The sequence below is a fragment of the Dipodomys ordii genome, unplaced genomic scaffold (assembly GCF_000151885.1).
Source record: "Dipodomys ordii isolate 6190 unplaced genomic scaffold, Dord_2.0 Scaffold45, whole genome shotgun sequence".
In the NCBI taxonomy this organism is placed as follows: Eukaryota; Metazoa; Chordata; class Mammalia; order Rodentia; family Heteromyidae; genus Dipodomys; species Dipodomys ordii.
The window spans coordinates 8067649-8080538 of NW_012267261.1; positions in this window are offsets into that span (position 1 = coordinate 8067649).

Genomic DNA, 12890 nt, shown 5'->3' on the forward strand with positions numbered 1-12890 from the left:
GCTGTCCCTCAGCTCTTCAGCTCAAGGCTAGCGCTCTACCACTTGAGCCACAGCGCCACTTCCGGCTTTTTTTTTCTTTTTGCTTATGTGGTGCTGGGGAATCGAACCCAGGGCCTCAGGCATGCAAGGCAAGCGCTCTACCACTGAGCCACCTTCCCAGCCCCATCCTCTTAATTTTTCAAAGCTTTTGTATGCAGGACAAGCAGCAGGCCCCCAACCCCATGCAGGGCATTTGATGGATGCGTTAGAATCCAAGGGTTATCCTAGGACAGCTCTTGACCACAAAGGCTCAACATAATCTGGTGCACAGGAACCACCAGGCAAATGTTGATACTCCAAGAACAAGTAGAGCAGCACAGGAACATGAGCTCACTCACAGTGGCTCGCTCACTCCCAGACCCAGTCTAGTCATGACCCAGTGGAAAGTCAGAGGCATCCCTCACACAGGAATTGGGACCTTGGTGGATGGCAGAGCCCAAGCAAGCTTCGGTTTATGGAGGCAATGCAGCCTCTCTAGCAGAGGAGTTAATGCAATGCAAGACAGGTACTAGACAGGTGCCCTCTGCCACTTGGTATGGGTATGGGCATACGGCCTAGACAAATGACTGTGTTTAATGACTCAAGAGAAATGGGTCAGAGCCAAGGGCTGGCATTCCAAAAGCTAACTGCCCAGAGATAGCCAGACAGGCAGCAGTACTTTCTGAAGGCTTAGACTCTCAGGTGAGCCTGGGGGAGCTGGGAAGCCTCAAATAAAAGACACTCATTTAGGGATAACCTTGGGAGCCCATTCCCAGGCGCTGTGACAATATCTGCCCTCCAAGTTTGAGTGTCCTTATCTGGAACCCACCTGCTTCAGCCAATTCAGAAAACTGACAAAGAGGAAGTGGGTCAAGTCTGGTGTCCTACTCTAGCTGACTGGTGTATTTATGTGTATGTGTGTATGTATGTATGTGTGTGTGTGTGTGTGTGTGTGAGAGAGAGAGAGAGAGAGAGAGAGAGAGGGAAAGAGAGTGGTGTGTATCAGTCCTAGGGCTTAAACTCAGGACATGGGCACTAGACTTTGCTGCCTGGGCTGGTTTTGAACTATGATCCTCAGATCTCAGCCTCCTGAGCAGGTAGGATTATACAGGTATGAACCACTGGTGCCCAGCTACAAGCTGATTTTAATCAGGCTCCAAATCTAGAGTCCCAAGTGCAAATGGTGTGTCTGTTTGCTTCTTTCTATCACTTCACAGCTTTCATCAAAACCACAGGTCCTTAAGATCCATGTATAAAAAGCATTTCTCACAAGGTGAAAGTTCCAGAGCAGAGTCTGTGGGGACCAGCCCCTAGGGAAGTTCACAGACAACAAGTCCAGGTTGTGTCTCTGGTTCATACCTTCAAACACTCAATTTTCTCAGTTCACCCAAGATCATTAGGTAAATCTACTACCCAAAGCTACAGAACACTAATTCATAAGGCCAGTTTATTAGTTTGTACTGAGCAAAAGAACCACTGTGACTGTGTAGGCCAAGTCTTTAAATTGTGGTGTAGTATATTCTTAGGAGCAAAAATACCCTCAAAAATAAAGATGAAGCCAGGTGACAGTGGCTCATGCCTGTAATCCTAACTAGCTACTCAGGAGGCCAAGATCTGAGGGTTATGGTTCAAAGCCAGCCCGACTCTTATCTCCAATAAACTACCAATAAAGCCACAAGTGGAGCGGTGGGTCAAGTGGTAGAGTGCATAGCCCTGAGGGAAAAAAAAGCCAAACCCACAAAAAAACCCAACAACTCAGGGACAGTGCCCAGGACTTGAGTTCAAGCCCTAAGTCTAAGACTGTCACTCAAGCGCGTACGCGTGCGTACACACACACACACACACACACACACGAATAAAGATGAATAAATTGGCAATTGTTGAGTCCCAGAGAAGGCAGTGAATGGTTTTCGTTTTTGTTTTGTATGTTTGGTTTGGCCATTCTGGGAATTAAACTCAGGGACTCATGCTTGTTATGCAGATACTATGCCACTTCAGCCAAGTCTCTGGTCCCATTTTACTGTGGCTGTTTGTTTATTTGTGCCACTGCTGGGGCTTGAACTCATAGCCTCCTTCTGTTGCTTGGCTCTTTTCTAATCATGGCTGGCACTCTACCAGTTAAATCACACCTCCACTTCTGGCTTTTTTCTGGTTAATTGGGGATGAGTCTTTTGGATTTGTCTGCTGGAGCTGGCTTCCAGCCTAGCTCTTCAGATTTCAGCCTGTTGAGTTTCTGGTATTCCAAATGTGAGCCACCAGCACCCAGTTGTAATTATTTTTGAGGTAGGATCTTGCTTTCTGCCTTGGCCAGCCTGGCTTGTGATCCTACCTGTGCTTTCCAGTGTCAATGGAGATGATATACCTGCTCCACTGAGTCCAGCCATCATGCTTCTTTTGTAGCTGGGATGATAGATGTTCGCCACTGTGCCCAGTCGTTGGCTACGATAGAGTCTCAAGGACTATTATGTCCAGGATGCCTCAAACAATAATTCTTCCAACTCCTCTATACTAGTAGTTAGGATTAAAGGCTTGAACTAGCCTGCCTAGGCCTGGATGTTTTTAATAGCTGTTTTATTTAAGCTCTGACAGCCCCAGGAATTGCTTCTGTTCACTGAAAATCTTTGTAGAGTAATAAATCACCACAGCAACATAAAAATAGCTACCAAGCAAAACCACTTTAAAGCCAGCTGGTGGCACAGTGCATGCCTTGTGCATGAGGAGGACTGGAGAAACAGCCTTGAGACCTCTCCCTCTTCTGCTATCTACTTGTACGTGTGGAGCTAGGAGCTTGTTAGACAAGCAGTATCTGCCCTGGACCCTGACACTTAGAGTCTGCCTTTTAAGAAGATCAGCAGCACTCAAGCTTAAAAAGCACAGGGCTAGAGGCCCCTGGGGATCTCAAAGCCAGTTCCAGCTAGACTTAACCTAATACTTGCAGAGTCCCTGCTGTCCTTTAATGAAGTTAAGTGAGGAATGGCTCTGTGTGTGTGTGTGTGTGTGTGTGTGTGTGTGTGTGTGTATGTTCAGTACCAGGGTTTGAATTCAGGCTCTCCCACTTACTAAGCAGGTGGTCTAGCAAGAGTCAAGCAGCAAGCTCCTGCTTTTGTTTTTAGACTAGATTTTTTTTTCCCCCAGGGTCCATTTTTTTTTCCTGTTAGTCGTGAGGCTTGAACTTGGCCTGGGCACTGTCCCTCAGCTTTTCAGCTCAACGCAGGTGCTCTACCACTTGAGCCACAGCACCACTTCCAGTTTTCTGAGTGGCTTATTGGAGGTAAGAATCTCATGACTTTCCTGCCTGGGCTGGCTTTGAACTGCGATCCTCAGATCTCAGCCTCCTGAGTAGTTAGGATTACAGGCCTGAGCCATCGGTGCCCAGCCATCCAGCGTCCATTTTAGACCACGATCCTCCTATCTACATAACTGAGATTACAGAAATGAATGTCCAGCTTGTTAGTTGGCATGAGGGTCTTACTTTTTGCCTAGCTAGCCTTGAACGTTAATCCTCCCAAACATTACAGTTGTCAGCTACACTTCCAGCTTTTTTGGTGGTTAATTGGAAATAAGAGTTTCATAGATTTTCCTGTCTGAGCTGCTTTGAACTGGGATCCTCAGATCTGACTTCTGCAGAGCTAGGATTACAGGCATGAGCCACTGGAACCAATTTAAATTTTTATTTTAATCTATATTAACTATACACGATACAAAGGAAGATTTCATTGTTAAATTTCTACTTATGACAATGTATTCCAATCAACATACCCCTCTGTTGCTGTCTCATACCCATCTGTGTGTGTGTGTGTGTGTGTGTGTGTGTGCTGGTTTGGGGGCTGAAACTCAAGGCCTCAAGCCCCGCTCTCACTCAGCTTTTTCTCTCACAGCACTCTACCACTTGCACGCCTCCACTTCTGGCTTTCTTTTCTGGTTAATTGCAGATAAATGTCTGTGGAATTTGTCTGCCCAGGCTGGCTTCCAACCATAATTCTCAGATGGCAGCCTCCTGAACAGCTAGGATTACAAGCATGAGCTGCCAGCATCCAGCTCTACATTTGGGGCTTCGTGAACCTCTTTTTTGCATCTCTTTCAGGAAGATGTTCATTTTTCTTTCATAAAGAGCCTTCTCTGCCTTTGCTGTGTCTTCAGATTTTCTGTTCTCTTCAGCAGACATAGTTGTCCATCTTTTGGGGAACTTCTTAGAAAATTCTAAGTTGACCAGAGCACCCCAGATTCTCTTGCTCCTCTTGGCAAGTCTGCAGAAGAATGAATAAAACATTTGCCTCTAGGCAGAAGCAAGTAAGCTTGGAGATACTTCATCAAGCTTATCTTTTTTTTTTTTTTTTTGGTTCCGGTCATGGGGCCTGAACTCTGGGCCTGGGTGCTGTCCCTCAGCTCTTCAGCTCAAGGCTAGTGCTCTACCACGTAAGCCACAGCGCCACTTCCAGCTTTTTTCTTTTTGCTTATGTGGTGCTGAGAAATCGAACCCAGGGCCTCAGGCATACAAGGCAAGCGCTCTACCACTGAGCCACCTTCCCAGTATCAAGCTTATCTTTTGTGTTAGCAGGGTTTAGAGGTGTTTGCCTCGGCAATTGAGTCAATTCTTCTTTTTCTCCTTCTTTTTCTTTTTCTCCTCCTCCTCCTCTTCCTCCTCCTCGTCTTCTTTCTTCTTTTCTTTCTTCCATCATCATCATTATCATCATCATCATTATCATCATCTTTCCTTTTCTCCCCTCAGTTAAGCAGGTTACTCCTAAGCATTCTGAGACTTACCCAAGGTAGCCTGCATCTTGTGACCCTGTTGGGGTCTTTTATTTAGTATTCCTGGCATCAAATTCAGCTATCAGTTGGACTCAAAGCTTCCTGAGATAAGTATGGCTTATAAGGTCCAGGTGAAAAGGAGGCTGCAGTAACTGTTCTACCCTAGGATCAGAGTTTCAGCGTCCTATCTTCTAGACCAGTATTCAATATTTCAGTACCTGAGAAGAAGAAAAAATTGCTTTAAGACAGATGATCTCCATGTAGTCCACGAGTTCAGATCCAGACTGGGCAGGAGGAAGGGACAGGGGGTCGAGGGCCCGGGACTCCCCATCACCTCCACGCAAACCTGGCTTCTGCCAGGGGCTCGAGGCCCGGCCCAGCCTGCTGCTCCCCCTCACCCCATGGGGCCCTGTGGGGCAGGGTGGGGATCCCCGAGATTGGGCCTGGGGGTGTGTGTAGGACCCCAGCCTCTCACCTGTCTGCTGTGACCGGCCTGGGGTGGGTGGGTTTCCTCCTCCTCCACCCGACCTGCCTCACACAGCAATGGAGCTGGCGATGTGTGCATACCTCCACCACTGTGAGCCCAATAGAACTTCTGTATTTCGAGAAGAAAAAAAAAGACAGATGATCTCAAAGACCTGAAGTCAGGCACTACTGAATAAAAGCTATTCTGGCCAATGATCTTGTATGCTTAGCACATCCACTTCTTCATGTAGGAAATTAGTAAGAGCCAGGCATCAATGGCTCATGCCTGTAATCCTGGCTATTCAGGAGGCTGAGATCTGAAGATCAGCATTCAAAACTAGCTCAGGTAGATAAACCCAAGAGATACTCTTATCTTTAAAAAAAAGGGGGGGGGGAAGAAGGAAGAAAATGGTTACATAGCTATTTTTTAGAGTAATGAGGGGTCAAATAAGATGCTACAGCATAAGCATCCACTCTAGTACCTAGACAATGTAGAGGCTCAAGATAGCATTAGATGGCTGGGGCCTGGGAAGACCACAGGCTGGGCTGGAACTCTTCTGATCTGCTCCAGGGGAGGGCAAGCCAGCTTCACAGATGTAACCACCCAAAGTTGCTTCCTTGACCACATTTCCATGTCTGAGTATGGGAAGCTCTGGCAGGATCATTTTCCAAAGTGAGGGAAAATTTGTCGACAGTGCTTAGAAAGCCAAAGAAACCAAAATGTTTCTGACGATTTAGTTGGTTTGGGGTTTTTTTTCCCCTCCTGCACACTGGATTTGCTGACTTAGGATTTACATTTAATCATTTCTTTGCAAGTGCTTTCTTCACACGTTTGTTCATTTCCCCCATTTTGCATCAATAGTCACGTTGTTCTATACAAAGGCTTCTTTTTACAGATTTTTTTTTTTTTGGTAACTCTTCAACTTTGGCAGTGTTTGGCCATGTAGCCACAGTTTCTTAAAATGCCAGATTTCAACCATAGAGGAAGGGAAACTCAGAAATAAGCAACAGTCGCAGATGTCCAAAGAAGGAAGATGAAAATAAGAAAAGTGGCATTTTGAAGACAAGGTAATTTTTTTGAAAAAGCAATTTTTTTTTTGTGCCAGTAAGTGGGGCTTGAACTCAGGGCCTCTCGCTCTAGCTTGGCTTTTTCACTCAAGGTGGGTAGTTTAACACTTGAGCTATATCTTTACTTTGGGCCTTTTATTGATTAATTGGAGATGGGTGTCTTGCATACTTCCTTTTAGGCTGGCTTTGAACTGAAATCCTTAGATCTCAGCCTCCTGAGTATCTAGGATTACAGGCATGAGCCACCAGCACCCAGCTTAACATAATTATTAAATTATTAAATTTATTAAATACAGATGGAAAAAAGTTTAAATAATAATAAACTTACACTGTTGCAGTATAAAAAAAAACAGATGGAAAACTTAAAGAACTCAGCTGGCCTGCTCATACAATAGGAAACCATCACAATTCTGCGGGATGTGCATTTAAGTTTCTGAAGTAACAGTTGTTAGTTGGAGTTTTAGAATTAACTGGGATTTTTCTCCTTAACATGAATGTGAATCCAGGTTTTGCAAGTGAAATTAAACCTGGAGTAAAAAAAATTAATGATTCCCTAAGTGTCATATGTTGTCAAACTGTCCTACCTGGATGGTCCTTGAACCTCTTGAACAGAGATTCTGCCTTGAGAAGTCTGTGAAGCCAAGTATGCAATATGATCATTGTAGGTGATGGTTGGAATTATAAGGGGACAGGATGTAGACTGAATGCTAGATGGCCTAATTTGAATTCCAGCTGTCACAAGTTAGACAAATGATGTGTGTGTGTGTGTGTGTGTGTGTGTATGTGTGTATGCCACTTCCAGGGCTTGAATTGGCCTTTTCTGCTCAAAGCAGGCACTCTATCATTTGAGGCAAATCTCTTTTTTTTTGGGTCCGGTCGTGGGGCCTGAACTCTGGGCCTGGGTACTGTCCCTCAGCTCTTCAGCTCAAGGCTAGTGCTCTACCACTTGAGCCACAGCGCCACTTCCGGCTTTTTTCTTTTTGTTTATGTGGTGCTGAGGAATCGAACCCAGGGCCTCGAGCATGCAAGGCAAGTGCTCTACCACTGAGCCACCTTCCCAGCCCCTTGAGGCAAATCTCTACTCCTAACTTTCTGCTGGTTAATTGGAGATAAGAGTCTTATGGATCTGTCTGATCTTGTTGGGTTCAAACCATGATCCTCATATCTAAGCTTCCTGAGCAGCTAGAATTATAGACATGAGCCACCAGTACCTAGCTAATGATTTAAATTGTATATCATATTGGTCACTACTAGAAAGTAGAGATAATATTAATTTTTATTCTTATTAATTTTTGCTGGTCCTGGGGCTTGAACTCTGGGCCTGGGTGATGTCCCTAAGCTTCTTTTGCTCAAGACTAGAGCTCTCTCTACCACTTGAGCTACTGTACTACTTCTGGCTTTTTCTGAGTAGTTTATTGGAAATAAGAGTCTCATAGACTTTGCTGCCTGAGCTGGCTTCAAACCTTGATCCTCAGATCTCATCCTTGTGAGTAGTTATGATTACAGGTATGAGCCACTTTTACCCAGCCTTTAATTTTTATTTTTAAGAATGGTTAGGAGGACTACATGAATGAGTAGATTTAAAGGCCTTAGAATAATGCCAGCACATCATATGTGCTCAATAAATCTTAGCTATTATTAATCAGCTCTAAAGATATTCCCAAATAGATGAGATTGTCCTCTTCTTCTTCTTCTTCATCTTCATCTTTGTCTTCATCTTTTTCTTCATCTTTGTCTTCCTCCTCCTCCTCTACCTCTTCCTCCTCCTCTTTTTCTTTTTTGGTGTGGGGAGGGGAACATTACTGGAGAATTGCTCCTGCTTTTTCAACTTGTACTCTACCACTTGACCGATGAGTCCAGCCCAGCTTTTTGCTGATTAATTGGAGATGAAGTCTCATAGACTTTCCTGCCCAGACTGGCTTCAAATTGCAATCTTCTAGATCTTGGGCTCCTGAGTAGCTAGGAGTACAGGTATAAACTACCCAAGTCCACTTAGATAAGCTTCTTTTCCATGTTTGCCTGAATTGCACTGGTGATAATCAGGGCAGATATTCTACATTACTATGCATATTAGACTGCCACAGAAAAGAACTACACAGCACTAATACAATTAATGAGCACATGGCAAAACTCAAGGTTTTTAAACCTAGGTTTCAGTCTGTGGTGACTTTGCTCTGTTGTTTCTGGGCCTATGGTGAAGTATTCCATGGTTGAAAGGGATTGCTAGAAGAGAGCTAGCAGCCAGATAGATATAGATATAGATGATATATAGGCATAGACAGATACAGACATTAACATAAAGACTAGACTGAAAGATAAAAGATAGATATGGAGATAGGTATGGAGAAAGAGAGATGGGGGGAAAAGGTCTTCATTTGAAGATATAGCCTTCAAACAAAGATCCCCTGCGTGACTTACTTCCTCCAACTTGGCCCTACTTTCTAATGGCAATTCGGCTATGAACTCATGGATTAATCCACTGATAAGGTTACTGCTCTTATGAACTAGTCACTTCTCAATAACACCACGAGCTAGTGACCCAGTTCTCGATAAATTAGTCTTTTAGAGGAGCATTTCATACCTAACAACTCTAAGGCTCTCTGCTTTGGGAAATTATAGATTTACTCCCATTGGAAAGGTAAGGAGAAACTAAGCTGACACTGGTAGCTCACACTTATGATCCTAGCTACTCAGGAGGCTGAGATTTGAGGAATATGGTTGGAAGCTGGCTGGGAAGAAAAGCCCATGAAACTATTATCTGCAAAGAACCAGCAAAAAGCTGGAAGGGGAGGTGTGATAGAGCACCAACCTGGAGTGAAAAAAGCCAAGAAAGAGCATGAGGTCCTCAGTTCAAGCCCCAGAACTAGCACCCCCCCCACATATATACACAAAAGGAGAAATTAAACAACCACTTGAAATAGAGGTGTTTTGATAATCTAATATACACTTACTGAGCACCTATAATAAGTCAGGGACAGTACATGAGTTAAAATTCTTTCCAAACCTGGAATTCCATGACAAAACCAATTCTATTTTAACCAAAAGGGATAATAGATTCCTAATGATAACATAAAAACATAATAGAATCCTAAATAGAATACTACATCCTATACCCTGACATCACTATACTAGTTAGCATAAATATCCTTATAACAAATTAAAAATTAACTATTCTCCTTGCCCTAACTTTTGCTATTGCTATAAAATGAGGTCAGACCCCTCTGTATTAACCTGGATATTGCTCTGTTCATATTCTTCTTGTATGTGCTTTCTCTTAGCACTGGGGAAACATGAAAATAATTTAGTCAGCATATAAGGACAGGAAGCTGAGGGTTTCTAAGTAGACATTTTAAGTGGAAGAAAAGAGAAATGAAAAATAAAATGGAAAATAGTTCGGACCTCAAATCTGGGAGGTGATGGTCCACCAGTAATTCTCTGGAATGCATCCTGTCCCCATGTACAGAGTTGCACATTTTAGTTTTATGATTCTGGATCAAAGGTTATTTCTCTAAGCTTAGGATCCCAAGGAAAACAAAGTAGACATGCCACATTGCAGGATCTGTAGCCAGAGCTGAATGTACTCTAGAGTGCTTTCTGCAATTTTCAATAAAGACCTACTGCCCATCCCAAGTCAACGTGTGAGTTACTGTTTGAAAGCCTGTGAAAAGACTTCATTTATCTTTGTTTTCTTACTCAGCCTCCCAACTCATAAAACTTCAATCAACATTTGCTGAAGTGTAGGATGGTAGAAAGGTGAAACAGTTGGCAAAGGCCCAGGGAGAAACCTTGAAAGTTGAAATTTAACTTTGAGCAAGTCATTTATCCTGTTCACTAAAATTGTGCTCTCAGAAAGGAGATGACCTGGGGCAATCTCCTGCAGTTTTTAAACACAGCTCACTTAGTCCACTGGAAAATTAATTCAATAGGTTAAAATCAGCTGTACTGAACTCAGGATTTCACACTTGTCAGACAGGCACTCTACCACTTGAGCCACTCTGTCAGCCTTTTTTGCATTGGCTATATTTGAGATTATATTGGTTATATTTTGGACTTGTATTATGCACAGGCAGACCTGCATTACAGTTATCTGATTTGAGTAGCCTTGGGTAAGTGGGATAATTGGCACATACCACTGCCCAGCATGTGCTTCCAGCTAGATTGACAGGCATGCACCTCTGCACCTCATGATTTTTGGGGGAGAGGGGGGGAGGCTGGCCTCCAACCTTGATACTCTGCCTCCAAAATAACTAGAATTACATGCTTGATTTTTTTTTTAAATAATAAACTAAGGCCTCAAGCTGGGCACTGGTGGCTTACACCTGTAAACCAAGCTATTCAGGAAGCTGAGATCTGATGATTGAAGTTTGAAGCAAGCCAAGGCAGGAAAGTCCATGAGACTCTTATCGCCAATAAACTACTCAAAAAAGTCAGAAGTGGTACTATGGCTCAAGTGATAGAGTGCCAGCCTTGAGGAAAAAAGCTGACCAACATTATACATCACACACACACACACACACCATCAAAAATAAAATAAGAATAAAAAACAAAGAAAGCGTTGGGTAAAGAAAGCATTGAAAACCCAAACCCACAAGATTATAACACGTAGAGATAGAGTTTAATATTTTGTCTCTTAAATACATTTATTTATACCACTTGAGCCATGACTCTACTTCTGACATTTTGGTGGTTCATTGGAGATAGGAGTCTCATGGATTTTCCTCCTTGGGTTGGTTTTGAAATGAGATTCTCAGATCTCAGACTCCTGAGTAGCTAAGATCAGTGATAGCTACCAGCTCCTAGCCTTTCTCTGGCTCTCTGTCTCCCTGTCTTTGTCTCTCTGTCTCTGTCTCTGTCTCTCTCTCTCTCTCTGCCAGTCCTGGGGCTTAACTCAAGGGCACTGTCTTTGAGCCTCTTTGCTCAAGGCTAGTGCTCTACCACTTGAGCCACAGCACTATTTCCATCTTTTTATGAGTAGTTTTTATTGACAATAAGAGTCTTAGACTTTTCTGCCCATATTGTCTTTGAACAGTGATACTCAGATCTCAGCCTCCTGAGTACTTAGGATTATAGGTGTGAGCTATCTGTGTGCACAGCTTGTAATTCATTTTTTTTTTTTTTTTGGTTCCGGTCATGGGGCCTGAACTCTGGGCCTGGGCACTGTCCCTCAGCTCTTCAGCTCAAGGCTAGCGCTCTACCACTTGAGCCACAGTGCCACTTCCGGCTTTTTTTCTTATGTGGTGCTGAGGAATCGAACCCAGGGCCTAGAGCATGCAAGGCAAGCGCTCTACCACTGAGCCACCTTCCCAGCCCCGTTTCATTTTTGTGAATATAAAATTTTTATATGGGAAGTGGCACTGTGGCTCCAGTGGTAGAGGGCTCACCTTGAGCTGAAGAACGCAGAGACAGCACCCAGACCCACAGTTCAAGCCCCACGACCGATCAAAAAAATTTTTTTTATATGAAATGTAGTAATGAATGGTCTTGACTTCTATATTCTAAGCCCATTTTTCTTCATGATGGTATAAGATAGTCACCTGGAAATACAAGCATTGTTTTGCTTGTTCATTCTGTATTTTTGACACAAGGTCTCATTAAGTATCTCTGGCAATCTTGGAACTGAAATCCAAATCCTCTGGCCTCAGTCTCCAATCTCTGGGAACACACACACACACACTATATATTATTTACACACACACACACATATATGTATATATATGTAGCTGAAGGGAGATCTTGGTAAGATCTTAGATCAATAGAACAAAGAATGGAGTGTAAAGAGATTGGTGGTGCACAAATCCCGTACTTAGGAGAAAAGGAAAAGCTGGAGACTCAAAAGGAGATTTGCATTTTAAAGGGCTCTGCCTGGAAAGGGTTTTTCTGCAATCCTTTTTTAGCTACCTCTCTCCATGTTCTGTTAAGGAGATAAGAGAGTGAATGCGTTTGCAGAACTCTTTAGGGTCAAGAATAAAATTTTTCTTATTCTCTGTGCATTGCAACAATAAATCCTATTAACAACAATGCAAATAAACAGGAAAGTAAGTCTGCAATTCTGTCACGCTGTTCAATCTCTAGTTTCTACAATCCCTCCCATGTTCTCATGCAGTAAACGTGACACAAAGCATTCTGTCAGTCCTCAGTGCCGCTTTGATTTGCATTTTGCTTTGCATTTCTTTTCCTTTTTTGCTTAAGTATTTCTAAGGCCCAAATACCTATAGTAGAATATGGCTTTAATGGCGGACATACATCGCAGGAACTACTTTCATGGTAAGCGTGCAACATTTTCAAGTCCTCTAACAGATCTGGTCGTGCACCACAGAGCCCCGAGGTCGGGCAAGGTTAGGCGGAGAGCTCCTAGAGAGCAGGGCTGAGTACTGCGGCCCTGGCAGCCGGGAGGACGTGGGAGGAGAAGGGCGCGGAGGGAGGCGACAGTCAGGGAGCCAATCACGCGTCTCCTCGGGGCACCTGCCGTCTTGGCGCCTTTTCTCTAAACCTCGCCCCGCCGAGCGCACCCGCAACGAAGGGCTCCATCTGGCTGCGCGCGCATCTCCCCCGAGGCGGTCTCTAATATTAGAGTACCTCAATAGGTG